This window comes from Martes martes, assembly GCF_963455335.1.
Source record: "Martes martes genome assembly, chromosome: 12".
Taxonomy (NCBI): domain Eukaryota; kingdom Metazoa; phylum Chordata; class Mammalia; order Carnivora; family Mustelidae; genus Martes; species Martes martes.
In genome coordinates this window covers 7,937,806-7,961,258 of record NC_137900.1, presented here as the reverse complement: position 1 = coordinate 7,961,258, position 23,453 = coordinate 7,937,806, and the positions used below count along the sequence as shown (strand labels likewise).

Genomic DNA, 23,453 nt, shown 5'->3' with positions numbered 1-23,453 from the left:
CTTGGTCTCTGTCTTGGCATTGTGCTCTTGTCTATAATTTAAATTTAGTAAAATTATTGCTTTATATTACTCTTCAATTTTACAACTTTTTAATTATTATCTATGTATTATGAATATCTTTCCTAACTGTATTCCACTGAATAGCACCAGATTTTATTGGAATGACTCCGAAGTTGTTTCCAAATTTAAAAAAAATATAAACAGTGCTCCACTTGTTCAATTTTTCAGAATATATACTCTTTGCATGGAATTGCTGAGCCAAAAAAAAAAAATCTAACTTTTTAAGACTTTGGCTACATATTACCAAATACCTATCTAGGAAGTATGTACCAATCTATACTACCAAGAGCAAAGTAGTGCTCATTTGCCCATAACTTCACCAATATTAGGCACTGTCATCTTAAAAAAATTTTTTCTTTATTACTAATGAAGTTAAATATTTATGTATTTGTGGTACTTTTTTTTCCTTTTGTAAACTTTCCATTCAAAACATCATTTTTCTACTGGCGTAGTTCTGTCATGTGGGTATGCTATTATTTATGGAAGCATTCTCTATCAAAAAGGGAAAAGCCAAGTATAAGGAATCCAAGCCAAAGAGCAGATTACTACATGGTTGTACAACGATGCAGCAAAATCTCACTGCCCTCCGTCCCTTCTGGAGACTTCCAGGTTGTCTGTGTTGGGCTACTTAGAAAATATTCCAATGATACCAAGTCATACTTTAATGTAGAAATTAGCCTTTATTATAGCAGTTAGGTAAACAACCAGTAGTCTGAGGACAGATGTCCATAAAGGCAAAGTAGACTGAATTTCTGCTGTTAGTGTGTTAAGGTGTCTTTTTGTATTTAATACGAAATACGAAGTAAGCTAGGAATCGTGTCTCACCACATGCTTTCAAATGCGGGCTATTTATCCTTCTTAAACACACACACAGGATTCTGGAGGTCTGAGGCTGAGCGCCCTGTCCTCTGCTGCTCAGACATACATATACTCGAGGAAGCAGAAGTAGGAACGTTGAGGAATCATGAGGTCAGAGATGCTTGTGTTAACTCCTTTGCCTTGTTCTTTGGGGATCATCTTCTGGCACCATTTAGCATGAAACTCCAAGAGTTGGGGGGAAAAATTTAGAAATTACCCTTGGTTTTGGATCAAACATCTCCATGGTTTTTAGGGGTGGGGGAAAATTTCACTAACACACACCTGAGATCAGTATAGTGAAAATGGGAATGTATATATAGGCACATAGGTATTTGGTGCTCAGGAATAAGAGGGTTTTAAACCTACTTGATCACTCCAGAAGTCTTGGTGTTTTGTTTTGTTTAACACATACTCACTTCTGACTACCATCCAAAGCATCTGGGTAAAACCATAAGACTGTATTTTCATGTACTTCTCAGGTGACTCTGATGATCAGACAGATTAGTTTTCTGCTCTCCATATTGCCAGTGTGTCCCCTATTCTAATGATTATTCTGTTCTGTGTTATCTGTTGTCTCTACTGGCTCTTCAGTTAGTGTCAGTGTTCCGCTTTTCCTATGAGGAATCTACCAGATTACGTGCCGGATTCAGTGGGCTGTTTCCATGTGAGGTCTCAGGACTTTTCTTACTTCCGGACAATTCATAGCCATTTCACAGAAAGCATTGCTCTATTTGCACTTTCTGTTTCTGAAATCCCATTACAGCTAAATTCAAACTTCTACTTTAATTCTCTTTATCTCTAAACCCGTCATTTTGATTTCATAGTTGTTTATCTCTCTCTGCCACACTCTGGGTAATTTCCTCAGACATATCTTCCATATCATCACTTCTCTCTTTAACCGTGCCTATCTGCCCTCAAAGCTGGTCATTGCTGAATGTTATTCACAATGTTTCATTTTGAATTGTTCTATGAGATTGTCATAACTGCCGATTCTTTTCCTGTCTTCCCCCCCACCCAGGAGGGCTTTTTATTTCTCCCTTTATCTCCTTCATGATTGTAAATGTACTTAAATTTATAGTTAGCTTTAGACTGTTAGATTATCTCAGATTCTTGTTCTTGTACTGTTCTTCCCACATGTATCTGTCAATTCTCCCGTTTTGTGGACCACCTTCTTGATTTGTACTTTGTGAGCATTTTTTCAGTTAGGATATAGCATCCCTGTGGAATGCTTGGGTACTTTAAGAAGTGGCAGTAATCCTTCAGAGAAGTCTTACATTTGATTCTTCAGTGACGTCTAGGAGTCTCACTGGTGAGAAATATTTATGGTCTCTACATTAATATCTTCATTTGGGGTGCCTCTGCTTGAGGAGGGTCTAAAATTTGCATGCTACACCTATGCATAGAAGAGATTTTTTTAAATTGCCATTTATTGTGGGAAATTTTCCCCACCCAGATATCTGATCAGTGAGAAATGTGCCAGTAGCTTTAGTAAGTGAACAGTGTTTTCCAGTACCTTAATGGAGTGGGGGCAGGTCTTCCTTGGTTGTAGCTTTATGTGTCAATTTCGGTTCCAACTCTTTACTTTCCTTATGCCCAAGGGCCATGTGTAAAAAACCCCAGCCCATAGCTGTTAGGTCCTGTGGTCATGTCTTACAGCCTCTGTTCTGGCCTCGACCTCTGTACTTACCACATCGGTTATGAGGTTCTTCTTTGTTTTTAGCACATAAGAGATTTGTGTCTCCATTTCTTGGTCTCTCTCTCCCTCCCTTTCTTCCCTGCCAATATGTAAAACAGTTTCATTAGATTTCATCCAGCATGCTCCTGTGTCTGTAGCACACAGAAGTTAGGAAAGCAGCGTTTAGTACATGGAGTTAGAAAGCATTCTCATTCAGCTTGGAGACCACCAATGGGTGCACTAGAGGATGCAGGACTTGGAAACAGGAACCAGAGTTGGAACTATGGCTTCACCCCTTTCTGAGTAAGTTGGGCTGAGTCATTTAAATCCTCTCTAAGCTTTAGGAGGAAAATAGGGATAACACTACTGGTGATCTTCCTTAGATGGTCTTCCTTTATGCTCTAAATTCCCTCATGTTTAAATGGTTGCCATTTCCACCATCCTCCATTCCTACAAAAGCTGGGAAAGACTGCAAGTCTCTCGCTCAGTGTTTTCCTTTAAAAACAGCTAATGGGTATAGTGGTTGACCGAATGATCTTACTACATTTCCCTTCACCAATGAATTTCCACATACCAATGGACTGAGAAAAACTCTGGCTAAAAAAAGGAACCCAAACTGGAAAGAAATGATGAATTCCATTTCCTAAGAAGTTTGTAAGGGGGTCAGAGAGGGGTGGACTTTGCTCCCCCTTCTCGCCACACTCTCTCTCCCTGGAGTGCAAGTGAGTGAAACCGTATATTGGTTTAGAGGTTCTGCTTGAGTAAAGGTTTAAGAGCCAATAAATCCGTCAGAGTAGATCTCAGGCGGAGCCAAGGTGAATAGTCTCACAGTAATTTTTCCAGAGCCTCAGGGTACCAGGCAGCACAAGCAGAGAGGTCGCTGATGCCCGCTCACCACCCCCCTGCCCAGGAGCGGAGACATCAGCCCACGGGAATAGGAGAAGCTTTTCCCAGAGAGTTGTGTTTACTGCGTGGTAAAATCCCTTGTCAAACAGCAGAGCACTCAGATTTAAAAAGCAATTAGAGAAACAAACAGAGGCACATAAAACTCACATGTCCTCTCCATGACTCTGGGGGTCTGCGGACCCCACGTGATCATTGCTCTTCGGTGTGGAAGGCAGCCTGGTGGTTATCGCCTGAGACATTCGGTACACATGTCCTTTGTTTCTGCTTTCCACTTACAGAAATGTAAGCTGTAGACAAGCACGAGAGCACTGGGTTGTCCAGGGTGGCCCAGGTTTCCTATGTTTTGTACTTCATTTTGAACACTGAAAAATTTAGGAGAGATTGTAAAAATCTTAGCAGGATACATTATACAATAGAATGTTCCACAGGTACTCCATATACTTGTTTGGAAAGGTGCCTCAGAGTATGAACTTGGGAGCCAGGCTGTGTGAGCGCCCATGACCGTGTGTAGCTGTGTGACACTGGGCAAACAGCTTCTCGTCCCTGTGCCTCAGTTTGCTCATATATACAACCAGGGTCACAGGAATACCTGAGCCTCAGGGTTGTTGAGAGCATCCAAAGGAGTTCATCTGTAAAGAGCTTGTAACAATGGCGGACTCATTGTCAAGTTCTGGGCTATTATTAGGCTAAGTATAACTGCTTGGGTCTGGGCATTATACTTGTGGGGTTAGAGGTGAGAGCAAACTTTCAGTTTTCATTTTCTACCTACTTGGACTAGTTGCTGCGTACACAGCACTTTCATTAAGAAAAAGCATTATTCAAAAGTGCACGGTATAGGAAGATAGTTGTTCTGAAAGTCTGGCTTCTAACGGGGACTTGAAACAATCATGCTTACTGAGGGCCATATACTGAATGCATAGGAACGGATTCCTGCGAGCAGTCCCTTACATTTAATCCCCCACATCTGTAGTGCATTTTATACTCAGCAAAATATTTTTATATTCACGAGTTCATTTAATCCAACGAACTGGATTATTTATGAATTCACTTAATCCCTGGGAAGTGAATGTTCCTATGTATTATTCCAAACAGATGGGTGGGAGAGAGTGAGAGTGGATTATTGTTCTAATTTTCCTCTGCTCATGGCAGAGCTGGACAGGCGACGAAATTGCAGCTGGGAGTGTGAGTGTGATCCCTTAAGATCAGACAGCTCCTGGTTAACAGAAACAGATGAAAAGCCCAGTTTCCCCAGGCAAAGCTCTTTCCACCAAACCATAATCACCCTGTGGATTTACAATTCCATCCTATGCATGAACACTATTAAGTATGCGGTTTGGCAAGAAGGTGGGTTTCTAGTGGGTCAACAGGAAAGAAGGACCAAAAAGAAAGTTCTCAAAGTTGATAAACCAAGCTTGTAACTGCCTCGGGATGAAGATGACCAATGACAGAACACGTGGTTGGCTTCTGGTCACAGAACCCTCAACTGGGATAATGCTGATAAGGTAAAACCCTAGAATAAGAAAATAAACTGATCCAAGTGGTGGAACCAACAGTACAATTAAAAATAGTAGCTATGGGCTGTAGTAGGGGTCATTAAGACAATGAGCACATTTGAAGCGATAGGCCAAATAGCCTGTTATCTACATGATCTCTGGCAAGTTGCCTTTCTCTCTGGTTTTCTCACTTCTAAAGTGCCTTTAATCCACCTAAGTTGAGCGATAAGGTCATTGCTCTTAAGGAATTTACATTCTGGCAGATGCAATGAAAATGAACAGACAATAAACACATAAAAATATATCAGAGAGTGGTAAGTGTTATCCACAGAATTAAAATAGGCTGATGGGAAAGATGATGATTGGGTACCCAAGGGGTGTGCCTGGGGAAAGATGCCCTAAGGAGGTGACATTTTAGATGAGAACACAAGGAAGACTAAGCCATGTATGAATGACCAGAACTCATTCTAGGCAGAAGAGCTAGTATAAAGACTCCAGAGAGGGAATGTGCTTGGGGTTGTGAGAAACCAGCTAGAGGATGGATGGTCATTTAGACAGAGATTTTGGAAGACTTTAAAACAATTTATGATCTGAGAAAAAGCTTACTATCATTGTTATGTGCAAGACTGGACACAAAAATACCAGGTAAGAAGCCTATATAGTAGTCCAGGAGAAATATGATGTCTTTGTCTAAGGCGAGAGTCCTAGAAATGCAAAGAAGTGGACACATTCAAGGTGTGTGCTGGAGTAGAATCAATACTGTGTAGATAAGTAGCTTTTGTGAGTTGAGTGAAAGAGAAGAATTGAGGATAATTGTCAGATTTGTGGCTTGAACAACTGGTTGGATGTTGGCATCATTTTCCAAAATGGGAAGAAAGAGGTATAATAAGGGACAGTTAGTGTGTGTGCAGATGGTAGTACCTAAAAAGTTTGGTACTGGTCATGCCAAACATGTGACACTGTTAAGCTGGAAACTAGAGTTGGGGTCCGATGGATATAACATAGTGAATAATAAGTATCTGGGAGTGATGAGCATAAAACTATGGGCTGGATGGCATCCCCTGGAGAGACTTAGTAGAGAAGAGAAGGGGAGAGTTCAGGATCCCGAAGCAGTCTTACATCAGAGGTCAAGTTGAGTACATGGACCAGAGAAGGAAGTAGTATCTAGGGAAGCTTCAAGAAGCAGGAAACAATCCAGTATAAGGGCAGGAAATCAAGAGTTGGATTCCATGTAAAGGAAATCATGGATAAGGTCCAGGTATATCTACAACCATTATGTTTCAACAGCACTTAAGGGCTTGGGAAGGAGCCCTTAACAATAAATTTGCCAAGAGGTCTAGAGAGTTCCATCAAAAGTCAATAGACAGGACTTCTAATACATAGAAAATCTGAAGCACACTCATCAGGAAGATAAACAAACACACAGTTTTAGCAGAGTCACTGCAACAAGGAGATTAATGTACTTCAAGATAAATGTAATAATCTTAATAAGTGGAATGGATCTAAATGCAATAATTACACGTTGTAAGGAAACAAGAATTACATGTAAGTTGGCATCAGTCCAGAAGTCGAGTTTATCCGTAGCTATCACAGAAGTATTAGAGTTTTTCACTCCATAGTTGATGTTTGGGTCTGTGGCACAGATTGAACAGTAATTCTTTTTGCTAGAACTATCTTCATTTAGGAAAACTGTGATACTAATTAGGGGTAGAAAGAGGAGGGCACTGAGGACAGGGGTCAGCAGGAGCCAAACTGCTCTCCATTAAAATGTCTGAGAATTTAGCAGTGGGGACAGAAAAGGAGAAGACAGTGGCTAAGCAACATGGCAGGGATGTAGAGTCCACATTGCAGAAAGAGCCCAACGGGTTTTAGGAACCCCCACATATGGCAGATGCAGATCTAACATCTGCATGTTAAATTCACATCTAACACTGAATTTCAGTATAATGCTACACAAAGAAATACCTCATGTGCCTAGAGATAAAAAATCTTTATCCAATTACTGGGCAGTTGGCAAGCCATGTCCAACTACACAGACCTTGCAATCAGCATTTATGTGTCTGACTGTTAAAATCTTAAGAGAAAGCTGAGAATTACTTGACATTTGAAGAAAGCCTTCAACATAAAAGTAAGGGACCTCAAAACAAGAAAGGAAGAGAGGAAACTCAGAAGGAAAGTCTAATTAAACTGCATTTAAGGACCTCACAGAGGTAAGTTAGTTATTCTCCAAACAAGGTCAGGAGGCTAGTAGGCTGAGATTATTAAGATAAGAAAGCGTTCTTAGAAATTTAAATAGGAGAGCTAAAATTACGTAAAAATTTCAGAAAAAATAGAGGAAACCAGAAGGCCAAACCAGGGGGCCCAACATCCAACCGATAGGGTTTGGAAGAGAAAAGTCAAGGGAACTACTACAAGGATATTTTCTGGACCCGAAGGACCCTGGAGCACCCAGCACAATGCACAAGAGAAGACCCACCATCATTTTAAGTTTCAATAATGGAAAAAATATGGGTCACATCTAAATGATTGAGAGTAAGAACGGCTGTGAACACTGCACCCAGGGCTCTCTAGGCAGAATGCAAACTTTTTAAAAAAAAATATTTAAGACCTAAAAAGTCTGAGAAGCCTTCTAAAGAATGGCTCCCCTCAAAGCTCTACGGTAAACCAAGAAAGAAGGAATGCTACCCAGAAAACCAGGAATCCATCCAGGAGAGAGAGAAGGAAATCCCCTGGATGAGTACGACCAGTGGGGGGAGGAGTAGACAGCACGCGATCCAGGCGAAACCAGGTGACAGGATTGTACAGCAGAAAGAGCCTTTCCAACTGATTATCTGGTGGATTTGCTAGTCTAGAAAGTTACACCAAGGGCTGTGTTGCTTGAGCTTGGGCGGGGGGGCTGCAGGAGGCCCAACTGTCCTGCTTCCAGTCCTGCCTGCCATTTAGGGTCTCACCAGGCTAGTCAATTACCCTCTGTGCTTCACACTTCCCAGTGATGAAATGGACCCATAACATACCTACCTCACCGAGCTCCTGTGAAAATTAAGTCCGTTATTACACTTAATGTGCTAAAAACAAAAAACAATGCCTTGAGTATTGCGCTATTGGAGGCACTGGAAAGACTTAGCACGTACGGAGAAAACTAACGGCATTTTTAAAAAAAATGGCCAAATTCTCAGCTCTAGGGAAAATAATAGCTGGACAAGAAGGGAAACATGGTAATAGGCTCCTTGGCTCAACAGTGACCATTCCACTGTCAGATGATACAGATGTTGTAATTGTCATGTGACGGAAGAATGGTAAACAGAGGAGACATTATCTACCATAATAAAACATGCGCAGAGGTAGCATTCTATTTAGAGTATGGAAATAAATTTTAAAGTGAAGGGCTAAACATGTTTACATGGCTCCTCAAAGAACAGGATATAGTTAACTATGGCCAGTGGTAACAAATAATGAATAAAGTTTAAAAAAAAATTTTAAAAGGCAACACAGGAGTATCAGGTGCTTTTATAGTCATTCCAGAGCTCTGACTTCTGACAGGGGCCTCAAGGTTAGGTTCCGTGGCCCTATACACTATGAGTTTGCACGGCTGGGGAACAATCCAAGAGAAAAGCTATCCTCTGTGAGCATTTCATGCCACAGTCCCAGGACATGAGTCTCCCTTACCCTGGAAAAACTTTTTTTTTTTTTTCTATCTGGAAAGGGGCCTGCTGGGGCAGCTTAGCCTTAAAAAAATAATGGGGGAGAACCTTTCTTTTTGATCTCCACCACCCAGGACATGGCTTAAGTTTGGCTTGATACTACAGCCATTCCTTTAATAATAATAAATTTTGGTTAGAAATCCTATTTTCTAAAAGTCATGACAAGTATGAGATTTAAAGGCGTATGACTGACATGGGGATAAACATCCCTGTCATGTTCTGAAATTAAATAGATCAAAGGCATTGTGCCAAAGACCAGGCCGCAGAATGACAGAGAAGGCATACTACGGTTGTCCACACAAGGATAAAATTTAAGGGCGACCTGATTTTGTCTGAGTTCCATCTGATGTTTCAAAGGTAAGGCAAGCTCTGAGTGCCCTCATTGCAGCCCCTAGGTATCTAGGCTGGCTGGTACTTTCCAATCTCAGGGACCGTCTCTGGGGCTTGCTTCCATCCTGGGCCAGGCTGCATTGTGGTACTCAGCCCCCACACCGCCTTTAAGGGCTGAATAAAGCCCCAAGACTAGCCAGCAAGGAGGAAGGCCCTTTATTAGGCCTTTTGCTGTCCAGGGGACAGGTATGTTTGGATTTCAATGAACAAACTGAAATTTCCACAGCTGAGCCGAAGACCGCTGCTCCAGAACCCCAGAGGGAGACCTGGGGGTCTGGTGTTTTCTACTGTATCTTGGCAACACTTCTTGGTGCTGCTGACCCATAGCAGAGGCCCTGCTTCTTTGTGATGGGCCTTGAGGCGATCATATTTCTAGCTGTGTCAAGAAGCAGCCATGTGATAAAGGCTTGGGAACCCCTTGCTTGGGTCACAGAAACACCAAGGCACCCCCTAAAAATGAAATCCCGCTCAAAATATGTGAACACACATTTTATGGCAGCCATGTGAGATGAGGATTTTTTTTTAAGAAGCAAAATCCATACGGATAAATTTTTTTAAGACCATCTGAAATTCTAAGTAGCCTTGGATGAATAATACCATGGATTTTGGTGCTTTCGACAATAAGCAGGAGGGCTGAGACTTGGTTTTTAATTCCTTTAAGCAGTTCCCCATAAAACTGATTCATTACAGCCATTTTTTGTAGAAAGAATTTGTTTACTTTCTTACCTTTCCATTCCCACGCTAGGGCTATGGTAAAAAAGAAAAGGAGATCGAGGATGGGAACAAATATTTGTGAAGTGGCCATCACGTGGGCAAGTTAGTATTCCAGCACAATGCCCAGCCAGAATCAGTTTTAAACATGAAGAGACTGAAGCTCAGTTGAAAATATGTCTCAAATCACAAGGCTAATGAGCAGTCAAGGTGAGATCAAAATGAGGTTCTCCTGAATCTGAAATTGATGCTCTTTCTGAAATTGATGCTCTTTGTTAGACCACGTTCCTTCTCATAAATCCCAAGCACAGAGCTTAGTTTTCTCTTCTGCGCTGCTGCTAACAAAGATGTTGCAAGCCATCTATTCATGGAAGTCATGTAAGACAGTCCCATCATTTCCAGCTGTGTGAGTGAATGCGCTTGTCTCTACTTTATCAATTAAGGTTCCTGCTGCGACATGTTTCTCTATCTTGCCAAGTATTTAAAAATCTCCATTATGCATTGCTTCTCACCTTGCCCAGTGAAAGTTGGCAGGCACTGTTATCCTCACTTAATAACTCCAGTTACCCAGGGAATAGCCTGGATTAGAAGCGATGATACCCAAAGCTCACGGATAAGCACTCTTGAGTCTCCTGTCTAGACTCAATGAATAATTCAGAGGTCTATTTGGTGGAAATCCAGTTAGGAGTCTGGCAGATACGATGGCTTCAGAGCTGTGGCATCTGGGACACTCTTCCTGCCTGACTTTCCTCCTAGCTCTCTGACTGCGTTTCCTTAGAGGCAACCATCTAATTCCCCCATCCTTTAAGAGTTGGTCTAACAAGGGGTTCTGGTCCCAGCCCTCTCTTTGGTTATTCTTGTTGTTCATTCAGCCAAAAAGCGTGGGGGCTCCCATTACTTGTGCAGGTCAGCTGCCTGGTGGCATCCTGGTCTATTTCTGGCTCCTTCCTCGTTCTGCTCTATATTCTTGCCCTCTAGCATCTGGTTACTTTCAACTTTCGGGTGGAAGGGTGTAAAACTGGAAGGGGGGAAAGGAAAGAAAACCAGATGCTTTTTCCACTCTCTCTGCCCCACTTCCTATGGAGCATCGGGTCCTGGACCCCAACCGGCGACCTCGCCCGGCAGCCCCCTCTGTGTGGTTCTAGCTCCTGCCAGACAATGCCCTCCCTCCCTCCACAGTCCCTCCAGCCCCAGGGGTGATGGCAGCTTCCAGGTGTCCGTGCTCTGTGGCTTACCTCATTGCTCCCTGTTTGGCTTTCCAGCTTTCCCATCCCCTTCTGTACTAAATCCCATCTGCTTGCAAGAGGTAGAGGACTGTGTTCCGCTTTATCTTCTGGAACAAACCTGACATGTTGGCAGGAAACGCATTTGTCATAAAAGATACCGGAGACATCAAAGAATTTCTGAGAGGACAAAAGGAGGAGAGGTTCTGAGAGGACAAAGGAAAGAGCAGTGCTCAGAAACATCCCAGGGGAACTGCTCAATGAAGCCATGCTCTACGCATGGTGGGGGCGGGGTGGGGGGGACGGTGAGGGGGGGGGGGAGGCACCACGTGTGCCGCCAACGCTGGATGCTGAAAACTCCCACTCACACTGTTGTCTTTACTACTGTCTGTCCACAGAATCCGGTCTGGGCATTTCCTCCTTCATGACATGGGCTTCCCATTTAAGGGAGTGGATTGGTGTCTGATTAGCACAGTACAGGTCACATCCCCACTGGTGGCTGCGAGTGTACGTGACCTTTTCAGTTCCCATCATGAGCGATGGGCGCTTTATAGGCAGCAGGATCATTTAAATATAAGGATTTGGATGCTGAGTGAACATTTCAGTTCGGACAGCCATTTAGGCAATGATTCCAATGTAAGTGGTTTATTTGGGAAAAGGTGGGGGGGAATCCCCTGAAATTCCTGGTAAGGAAGTGGGGCAAGCAGGGTAAGGGAGGCAAATCAGCCATTGTAGGGTAAATTATCAATTGAGTTATCGTCATGGGGTAACTGGAACTCATTCCTCAGAGGGTAGAGGATGTGGAGCCGCGGGGGTGGGACTCAGTTCCCCCACACTCCGCGGCTCCCTCCCTCCAGTGTGGCCTGAGTGGCCGGTGCTGGCCAGAGAAGACCAGCAGGCGGGTAAGTGCAGGGTTGGGCTGTTGAAAGTTGGACAAGCGGGAGATGGACAGGTAAGGGAGAGGGGATAAGGCAGGGTGCGAGCTGCGTCTGCTCTAGGGCATAGGGCCAGTAGCAAAGGTCCACTAGAACTGCTAAGCCGTGAACGTGCACTAGTGAACTAGAGAGAAGTGTTCCTGGCCTCCTAAGCAGGTGCTCTTGAGACACGTGAACAGGCACGTGGGGCGAGAGCAGGAATAGGGCAGCCCAGCGAGTCAGGCCTCGACTACCTGCCTCTGCGACCCAGGAGGATGGGAACAGCCCCCTACTCATTTTTTAATCCCCACTGCTCAGGATGGTCACAATTCAATGTATGTTTTCTGACCCAATAGCGAACTGTTGGGCACAGCTTTGGGATGTTATGTTCATGACTTTTTCCTCATTATAACCCAAGGCAGGTGTGTCCCCATTTTGCAGGGAAGACAGTTTAGGTGCTCATAATGACTCCTGTCTCACCCTTGAAGGATTTTCTCGTAAAGGTTCACCTACCCAGGGCACCCCATTACCAAGCCTTGGCTCTCCCTCTGGCAACTCTTCCTTGTATCTTCTCCTGAGCAGCGTTCATTAGGAGGCGGAACGAAGTCTGCTTAGTGCTATATGCCCAGCACTGAGGCTGCTGCTGACACGTTCCAAATGTGTAAACCTCATTTACACTGATTATTTTCTGCCTGGCTTGAATCAGTGACTAAGGTTGAGAGCTGTGGAGTGAGCAGACAGGTCCCTAATCTAAAAGCTGGTAATACTGAGGCTTGAACTGCGGTCTGACCCCTCAGTATCTCTCGTGCTTTGCTGAGCCTTACACAACTTACCTGTCTGTGGCAACTAGAAGATTTAAGTTGGCTGGAAGACTGCTATTTTTTTTTTAAGATTTTATTTATCTATTTGACAGAGAGATCACAAGTAGGCAGAGGCAGGCAGAGAGAGAGGAAGCAGGCTCCCCGCCGAGCAGAGAGCCCGATGCGGGGCTTGATCCCAGGACCCCGAGACCATGACCTGAGCCTAATCGAAGGCAGGGGCTTAACCCACTGAGCCACCCAGGCCCCCTGGAAGACTGCTATTTTAAGATCCAAATCATTGGACAGGAAGTGTTTAAGAGCTTGCCATAAGCATCACCATGAGGGATGACCGAACCCAACAGGAGACTTAAAGCAAGGAGAATGTTCTTAGAGGACCAGCCTCCATTCTCAAAGCCTGGGCTGAATGGGAAAACCTTTCCCATTCCCTGTGGATTGACATTGTAAGGTTTGGAACTTAATCTCTAGGTAGACGTAAAATTGTTCACTCTAGCACCAGTAACCAATTTACCTTATTATCTTACTAAACCAAAATAATTTCTAAAATGTTAGAAATGAAGTCTTCGAAGGAACATGAAAGATATATCCAGTACCTTAAGACACGGTGGGAGAGTCCTGTCAGACTTCCAGCTGTCATACACAGAGCCACATTCAAAATGAAGACATCTTCTGTTTTAGCTATCACATTCTTATGCTCCCATTTTTGCAGCATCATTAAGTGTTATCCATCCATCGGGCGTGCACTCTCCCTGTTCCTTCTATTCTAAAATGGCCCAGAAACAGCATAGAACGAATAACTAGTAGCAGGGGGAGGGGTGGGAGGTGAGAGTTGGAACGGACAAGAAACGCTATGGGAGAGATTTTCAGGTATTACGATGTACACATCCTGATTTTAGAGTGCTAAAATGAGGCCCCCAGGAAAGTCCTAGAGCTGAAAAGAACATGCCAATTAAATATGAAATCTTTAAGTGCTACTAAAGGAAAGCCTATATATATTTTGTCCCAATGAGATTATTAGGCGTAAATACAAACGGGAACAACAAAAAGAGGCTTCACATAAATTACAACTTAGAGCAGGTAAATACATGTTTACATTCCTTAGAAGCATGGATAGTATTTGGATTGGTTTCTGAAAAACTACTAAATTGAAAAACTAGTCACCAAAGATTACATGTATAATAATGCAGGTGCTTTGCTTCCATAGTGTGCACTTCCTTGGTAAACACTGAAATAGGATCTAATGTCTACTTTATCTCTTTTAATTCTGGGGAAAAAACAGAATATGCCTGTGCCCCACAGCTTTTAAATGGACAGCCAAACAACTAACCAGATTAATAGTTAATCAGTCATTCCTTGGGCTGGATCACTCATTCCGAAGCTCCGAGGTGAACACTGGGTTGTATTTGACCTGGTTCTCACCAGTTCATAGGTTCCAGCAGTCCTGCCTCAGTGTTCACCAACAGGGTCCAGATGGCAACCAGAAGCAAAACTCCCCTGCCAAAGATAGCCCAGTAAGAATCAAGTGTAGGACAATGACACTGAAAAAAAAAAAATTAAGAGAGGGTATGAAAGAGGATGTTTGGGTGGCTCAGTGGGTTAAAGCCTCTGCCTTCAGCTCAGGTCATGATCCCAGGGTCCTGGGATCGAGCCCCGCATCGGGCTCTCTGCTCAGCAGGGAGCCTGCTTCCCCCTTTCTCTCTCTGCCTGACTCTCTGCCTACTTGTGATCGCTCTCTCTCTCTGTCTCTGTGTCAAATAAATAAATAAAATCTTTAAAAAAAAAAAAAGAGGGTATAAAAGAGAAAACATGTGGCTGATACTGTTGTCCCTTCTTCTGAGCCCTGATCAGTCTCAGAGCCAGATGCAACCTCAGAATCCATCTTAATGCATTTCTCCAAAAAGCCACTCCAGACCACTGGAAACAGAACATAGGATAGAGTTCTTTGCCTCCATCACCAAGGACTGAATATTTCAAGCCACCGATACCTCGCATGTATATTGGATCTGATCCTGGTTATATCGAGCTATTCCCCGTCCGTGAGTGTGCCAAACAACTAAGGCATTTGTGCCTTTCTTATGTTCCTTCTATCTATTCTTCTACCTGTGGAAACCTTTTTTTTAGATTTTATTTATTTATTTGACAGACGGAGATCACAAGTAGGCAGAGAGAGAGGGGGAAGCAGGCTCCCTGCTGAGCAGAGAGCCTGATGCGGGGCTCGATCCCAGGACCCTGGGATCATGACCTGAGCTGAAGGCAGAGGCTTTAACCCACTGAGCCACCCAGGCGCCCCTGGAAACCTTTTTTTTAAAGATATCATTTATTTACTTGTGAGTGAGCATGTACAAGCCAGGGGAGTGGCAGAGGGAGAAGCAGACTTACCGCTGAGCAGGGAGCCTGGCACGGGGCTGAATCCCAGGACCTCGGGATCATGACCTGAGCCCAGGCAGATGCCCAACCAACCGAGTCACCCAGGCGCCCTGGAAACCTTATTTATTCTTTGTGGTTCTATCCAGTAATTGCCACTTTAGTTTGTAATTGTTTATTTCATGAGTTCCAGCTGGAGGGGCCTGGGAAATCTAAAAAAATCCAGCAAGTAATGACAATCATTACCAGCATTACATTGAACATTTAAATATAAAAAAAAATTTTTCAGCCCAAACACAAAGCTCAAGAGGGAAATGATGAGATTTATGAACTAGAATGCCTTTCCCCATCTCTTTTTCAAAGCTCTAGCTTCTACTACAAAGTGAGTCAATATATAAAATTGTAGTGTATTCCTGAGTTTCTACTGTAAAATGTTTGCCAAGGATAGAAATGGAATCGTAACACCATTTTGCCCTGAGCCACAGAAACCTCTATCAAGGCAAAACTTCTTCACAAAAATTTCAGGAGTTAGCAAATGTCCTAGGTCAGTTGTTCCCAAGGCTGGGCTGATTCCCGGGATCCGAAGGCGAACTCCTAAAGAGTCTATATTTCTTGGGCTCCTACTGGCCTGCGTCTTTGGGAAGCAGAAGTAGCTGTATAAAAGCTGTCCTAGGCGAAGTGAAGGACCACCAGACAGACTGTCTGAGCTCGGGATTATCAGCAAATATTCCTTACAAGGATGTGTCAAGGAACAGAAATATTTGGAGACAGAATATTTGAATTCCATTGAAGCAGGGACAATACTGGCAGTCAGTTTACTCAGTTTGCTCTTTTGGCACTGCCGTTACGGGAGGAAAAGGACTGCTCAAAATGTCAACAAATTTCTGAGAACCAAAATATTGTCTTAAATGTCCCACGATTGTCTTCAGCCTGAACAAGAAGATATTTGGGGACAGAACTTTGTTCAAATCCAATTTGATGTATCCAGCCATGAATAATCAATTGCCAAAAGAGCTTGGCTTTTGAGACTTTTGCTACACAGTGACCTCATCTTCTGAAATAAGGCAAGAACTTGGATATGTTCAAAGAAGTACAAACTTCCAGTAATAATATCTCTACAAATGAGAATCCCTGCACATCTAATTTACAACTGGTTTGGGGTGACCAATTCATACCATAAAGACTCAAATCTAGTAGACTGTCTTAACTGGGTATTTTCTGACAGTTCTCTAAGTGCTACTCTATGGGTAATCCATACATCTTTGGTATTTTTCTGTTACTGTGTTCTATTTATGCATGCTCCAGTGGGAACCAAGGGACACTGTGGATCCAAATGAATGAACGGACTCAAACCCTAATAAATAAATAATAGGAGGAAAGCACTGGACTTCTGAGCACCATATTAAGCTCACCATGGCCTGGTATATCCTGTGGCTGGCAGGAAATAAGGATACCTATATGCATTAAGAGGAATATCTAACATTCCTTTGAAAAACATTCGTTTTCATGAATCTCCTTTCTGTGCTCTTAGTTTGCATTTGAGAAGTAAGCTTAGAGACAAAAATACAAACTCGGAGTCCAACCCAACAAAGGTAGACTCCCACCATCTCTGTAAGGAGTCCATTTGCTTTGCAGTTAAGATAAATCTGACAGTCGACATGGAAATTAATTTAAAAACCATGGCTGCACTAGGCATGGGGGACACAATGCTAACATCTGCTGGGTTTCCCACGTAAGAATATACGGCTTTTACAAAGCATTCCTTTTGGGGTTAAGGTGCAGTACTCACATTCCACTGGGCAACGGAGACCATCTGCCTAACGTCCATGTTTTCTCTGCAGCTGGGGGTGCTGATGACATCGAAAAGGAGAGAATTTTTTGGAGCAAGTTGTCTTTTCCGAAAATAGCCACATCAGTATTCCAGCTCATGTGTTCTTGCAGAACTTGCCAACCAAGAGAGGTAGAGTCTTTTTCCCCTTCTTGGACCTGGGTGATGCTTTGTGACCACCCTAAGAGAATGTGGAGAGAAGATGTTGTGGGACTTCTAAGGTTAGGGCATAAAAGTTGATAGAGCTTGAACCTGGCTCTCTTCTGGGAACACTCACCTTTGGGAGACAAGCCGCCACCTGGAGGGGCCACCGGGAGGTACTGCAGCCACAGCCCCATGGCAGTCCCGGCCCACACCCAGCATCCACTGTCTTCTACTTCTTCAGTCCACCTGAAGCCAGGTAAGCTGGCTTCAGCAGAAGGGACACAATGTTCGCCTCCCATGCTCCACCCAAACTGCAAACCTGTGAGCGAGATAAACACAATCACTGGCTTAAGCTGGTTTGGGGGTGGTTTTCTTCCTACAGCAACGGGGATACTTATCTTCTGCCAATAGTTTAAGTCGCTTTTCACCAGGAAAACAACTGAACAGTCACTGAGCAATGATTCATAGACTGTGGATACAGGACTCTCTCCTGACAACTGGCTCGTGTCCCCTCGGCATTTGGTCACTCTTGGGCCCAGATCATGTGAAAGCGATGCTTGTTCCACTTGGACACTGTAAATTCTTTCCTTAAAAGTTACAAAATACATACTAACGAAAATTACATTTTACAGATTTCCAGTCAAAAGGAAAGAGGAATGTCCCATTTCTTTGAGGTTATCGTACCCAACCCAGTGTGCATCTTTCAGACCCTTCTCCACACACACCCTTGAGTACATCTTAGACTTCCCCTCTAGGTCATGAGTTTCTTCTCATGTTGTTAACAGCAAGCCCAACGGTGCTAATTAGGATCAAGATATGACTATAACGATGGCTGCCGGTTTCTGTGTTCCAGGCGATGAGGAACACGGGTAGCTTGAAACTGGCTAGGGTGGGAGGATTTACACTCTGAATTTTCATATTTACACTGGCAAAAATGAAAAATCAGAGCTCCTGTTTGGGGGAAAACCAGTTCTTAAATTTACCATCAGGGATCCTATTTCTTGTTGCTTGTTAGTACCTCGCCAGCACCTAGGACAGTGTCCAGCACGTGGCCGGCTCTCAGTAAATGTTTGCTGGTTGAATGAACGAATGCTCTAATCACAGGCTCAGACCATACCCCAGCTGATGTGCTTCTAAAACGAATGTGACCCACCAGTTTCACGAACGAGCATGCTTCTGAAAGGCTACTTTAATTATTCTTTGTTTTCAGGCATTTCCTTATTTGGATAATTACTCTCTGTGGGTGACCAGAGCCAGGGACACAGCTGAAGTGTGCAATTCACAGGGAGACACAGTTCCCCAATAGTCAACTTATTATGGCGAAAATTAATTCTAAACCTCAGCAACCAGAAAGTACCATCCTTCTCATCTCTGTTACCAGCTTCTGTCATACTCAGATGTTTTGGTTTTTTTTTTCAGCAGTGACCTAGTCAAGAAAAAAAAAAATAAAAAGAACATACAGAGACGTGCACATGGACTGTGGGTATATGTGCATGTGCATGTGGCATAGGTAGATCTTTTTGGAGAAATCTACATAGATAATAAATATCTTCCTTAAATAGAAATGGTGGGAGGGCTGGTGGGAGATGGGGAAGAAAGTGTGAATAATGAAGTATAAAAAGGAGAGCAATCCAGGCCTTATCTGTCGGAGGATGGAGATCAGATCTGCAAAATGGTTGCCTCCAAAATTAACTACTCAGATACATAGAAGCAACACACGCACTTTAGGCCTAAAAGACCCAAAGCAGTGTGGCAATGATCATCCCAAAGAGCAAGACTACGGACATTATTTAACCATCATAACCTGCTCCAGGTTTCGGGTCACGGACAATAATTATGATTTGTAGAATGATAAATGTCTACATGGCACTTCCCCAAACTCCATCTCTGTTTAAAAGGCAAATGCTTTCCAAAGCAGATTTATCTTTTCAATTGACCTTCTTGTGGGTTCCAAGAAAATCTTTGGAGGCAGGCTGGATATGAAGAGATGAAAGATAGTGGTATTGGTATTGATTTGCTCACCAATCAAAGGCTGATCCCTTCCAATGTTGGGCTAACAAATGGGTTTCTGGTTGAATTCTTTCTTCTTTCTTTTTTTTTTTTTTCTTTTGAGATTCCAGGAAATGTTAGGAATCTTAGTTCTGTTCTTATGGAAAAAAAAAAAAAAAGGTATTAGAAATACTGGTGTGGCTTTGCTGGAAGTCATACATTACCTCTGGAAAACAGATATTCTCTGATTCCTTGCTTTTGAGACATATCAGTAATTTCCACCACTAAAAATGCAGCCATCGTTCTGGTAGAATTTCCAAAAGCCAAGGCTCTGGAGAAATCCACGAAGTCAGGAAAAGCTTTGGGTTCCCCCTGCAGAAATCAAAAAGGATGAATCTAAGGAAATGTCTAAGAAAATGTCTAGCATTACAAAGCCTTTTCACATCAGCAAAATAAATTAACTTGCCAAGAAATCTTAAATGACAAGAGTAGAAAAATCAAAGCAGGGTACAATGTGGAAGTCCAATGACGAGTCAATATTAGAAAACCTGTTAGCGTAATTCATTAAATTAGAAGTCAAAAGAGAAAATCAACTTTCTCCTCCTCCTCATTCTGGCCCCCTTTTCCATCCCTTCCCAAATAGTTCATTCCAGAAGCTATTAGCTGGGTCCCCCAAAAAGTGGGAAGGTGTTGGAACTTGGGGGGCATGAACATGCCCTGCATGGGGAGAGGGTGGTGGAGGTGGACCAAGGACTGGTTTTACCCGAGGGTTTGGTCACGCAGGTAACGATCTTCAAGATAATCAGAGGGTGGGTTTTTTACTCCTAGGAAGGGAGTTGCAAACGTGGAGAGGGAAAACGCTGGAATAACCTGTGCACTGACCTGGAGTAAATTATCACTGTAGACTCAGGGTTTTCTACAGATGGATGGGTGCCCGGACACACAAAATCGTGTGGACCATAACTGGACACATAAGCATACACACGTTTCTCTAGCTCGGTCCACTAAAGGGCTCGGAAGCACTGATACCCAAAGAGTATCAACACGCCAAGATGACGAAGGACTCTGGCAGAAGTAGAGAATCAACAGCCAAGTCGGAGATGGGCCCATTTTATTCTCTGATATTCAGACAAAGCTTGGAATGATGTGCACGGTTAGGAGAGGCACACTTAAAGCAGATTCCTGGGGCAGTCCGGAGGGTGCTATCATGAACAGCTAAAGGAGATGAGGAGATTTAATCTACTGAAAAGAACTACGGGAAACATAAAAATGTTCTTCATATTTCCACCTGGCTGTCATGAGAAAGAGAGATCAGGTTCCGTATCTCAGGGTTCCCAAAAACAGAATGAGGACCACTGCACAGAAATTTCCCAGAGAGCATCTAGGGACAAGAAAAACTGTTCCAACAATTAGACTCACTCCACAGAGGAGGAGGACGCGAAGCACAAAGGAGGCTCTAGGTCTTCCCTCCGAGGCTTCCAAGGACTCATCACGGCTGTTGCAATGTGAATTCCAGCCATGGAGAAGAATTGCACTAAATGGACCCTGTAGACCTTGCCACTCAAAGCGAGGTCCGTGGACCAGCAGCACTGACATCACCCGGAAGCTGGATAAAAATACACATTGTTGCTCCCACCCCCTAGACTTAAGGGATTAGAACTGGCATCTTCAGAAGATCCCTGCGTGAGTCACATGCAGAGAGTGGGAAGCAAACCTTGAAGATGTCTTCTCACTCTCCAGCTTCTCCATCCACTTGGGTTTGCACAGTCTCCTCTTGCCAGTCCTCTTTCACCTTGCGTGACCTACTAAATATCCTTTTAATAATTAGTTACTGACGGCAGAAGACCTGAGAGTGATTTGGGATAGAACGGCTATAATGAGCTTCCAAATTAACATCATCGGATAAATGATTATGCTGTTGGCCCTTGAACAACACAGAGGTGGAGGGCACCAATTCTCAACAGTCAAAAATTCATGTACAACTTCCGACTCCCCCAAACTTCATGGATAGCCTGCTGACTGGAATCCTGACCGATCATAGAATCAACACAGATTTTATATGTTATATGTATTATATTAAGAGCAAATACATTTACAGTGCTGTTCTGTTTAAAAAAAGACTGCATATAAGTGGGTGAGCACAGTTCAAACCTGTGTTGTTCAAAGGTCAACTGTATTATTGGTGAGAATTTGGGGGTGGGAAATAGTCCCATTGGAGGTCAGTGATCAACGGGGATGAATGCAGTCATGTATACTCTCCTTGGACCCAATGAATGAGAAATACCAAAAGCTCTCCGCTTCCTCTACGATTCTCATTCATTAGGTCTACACCCTAGGGAGCAATTTTAGGCTGCTACCCATTCTCTAGGACTATGTGCAGAAGGGAAAATATCTTCCAGGATGGTCTTATTCTTGTAGAGACATAAACTTCCAGATTGTAACAGCTGATAGTCCAAAACTTCAAACAAAGAGTGGAGACCTAACCAGCCCTCCCATATAAGACAAGGACCCGGGCATTTAATGACTACCGGATGTTAAATATCAGGACACCAGGCCTCACCTCTCAGGCAGCTTCATCATCATCCAGTCCCCAATTCATAATGCCTTAGGCTGGGGAACGACCGGCTGCCTTCCAGGGCTCCTCCCCAACACCACACTTTCCCTTGCTTTCCTGGTACCTCAATCCAAAATATCCTCAAGATGTGTCCTTACCTGGATGACCTCTGCTCCACCTTTAAGACTCAGCTCAGATGCATCCGCTCCTCTAGGCAGCATTCCTTCACCCCAGACTGGATGACATGCTGCCCCGCTGGTCCCCACAGCACCCTGCATCACCGGAGACCACTGCTGTCCAATAGAAATAGAACAAGAGCCACATAAATTTACATTTTCTAGTAGTGCAGTTTTTAAAAATTAAAGGGAACAGGTGAATATATATATTTGAGGGGGGGTAAGGAAAGTAAGGAAGAAGTTGAATGGTAACTATTTCTAGGTGGCATGACACTATACATAGAAAACCCTAAAGATGCCACTAAGAAACTATTAAAATAATTATATAAAGTTGGAGGATACAAATACCTAGAAATCAGTTGCATTTAAAGTTGCAGGATACAAATACCTAGAAATCAGTTGTATTTCTGTACATTAATAAGGAAGTACCAGGGAGGGAAATTAAGAAAACAATCCCATTTACAATTGCAACACCAAGATAGAATACCTAGGAATAAATTTAACCAAGGAGATGAAAGACCTATACTCGGAAAGTTATAAAACACTGATGGAAAAATGTAGGATGACACAAACAAGTGGGTATTCCATGCTCATGGATGGGAAGAACCAATATTCCCTTCTGCACATAGTCCTAGAGAGCAGATAGCAGCTTAAAATTGCTCGCTACCGTACAGACCTAATGAATGAGAATCCTAGAGGAAGGTGAGAGCTTTTGATACGTTCTCATTCATTGGGTTCAAGGAGAGTATATATGACAGCATTCACACGTTTAGCTATTAGGGACCTCCAATGGGTTTGGGTAGTCCATACTACCCCAAATAATTTACAGATTCAGTGCAATCCCTATCAAAATACCAATAGCATTTTTCACACAAATAGAACAAATAATACTAAGATCTGTATAGAACAACAAAAGACCCCAAATAGCCAAACCAATCTTAAAAAGAACAAACCTAGAGGTACCAAAATCCAGGGGTTCAAGATACACTACAAAGCTCTAGTACCAATACAGTATGGTACTGGCACAAAAACAGACACATAGATCAATGGAACAGAATAGAGAGCCCAGAAATAGACCCACTATTATAGGGTTAATTAATCTACAACAAAGGAAGCAAGAATAGATAATGAGGAAAAGACAGTCTCTTCAATAAATCGTGCTGGGAAAACTGGACAGCTACATGCAAAAAATGAAACTAGATCACTTTCTTATACACCCACACAAAAAACCCACAAACCTGAAAATGTATGGACCTAAATGTGAGATTTGAGACCATAAACCTCCTAGAAGAAAACAAAGGCGGTCATCTTTTTGACACTGGCCTTAGCAATGTTTTTCTAGACATGTCTCCTCAGGCAAGAGAAAGAAAAACAAAAATGAACTATTGGGACTGCACCAAAATAAAAAGCTTTTGTAGAGTAAGGGAAACCATTAACAAAATAGAAAGGCTAACTACTCAAAGGGTGAAGTTATTTGCAAATGATATATCTGGTGAGGGTTAATATCCAAAATATAAGAAGAATTTAGGGGCGCCTGGGTGGCTCAGTGGTTAGGCCTCTGCCTTCGGCTCAGGTCATGATCCTGGGGTCCTGGGATCGAGCCCCACATTGGGCTCTCTGCTCAGTGGGGAGCCTCCTTCCCCTCTCTT

General features: G+C 43.2%; 1 long non-coding RNA gene across 1 annotated transcript; it reads right to left on the bottom strand.

Moving 5' to 3' along the window:
• Window positions 1–718: 718 nt before the first annotated feature.
• LOC308352875 lies at window positions 719–14,182 on the bottom strand. The gene is made up of 6 exons (XR_013967699.1): window positions 14,077–14,182; window positions 13,343–13,512; window positions 11,030–11,197; window positions 3,647–3,861; window positions 2,606–2,693; window positions 719–1,101 (listed from the first exon to the last, which is right to left on the bottom strand). It is a non-coding gene; the product is annotated as an uncharacterized lncRNA (long non-coding RNA).
• Window positions 14,183–23,453: the final 9,271 nt, after the last annotated feature.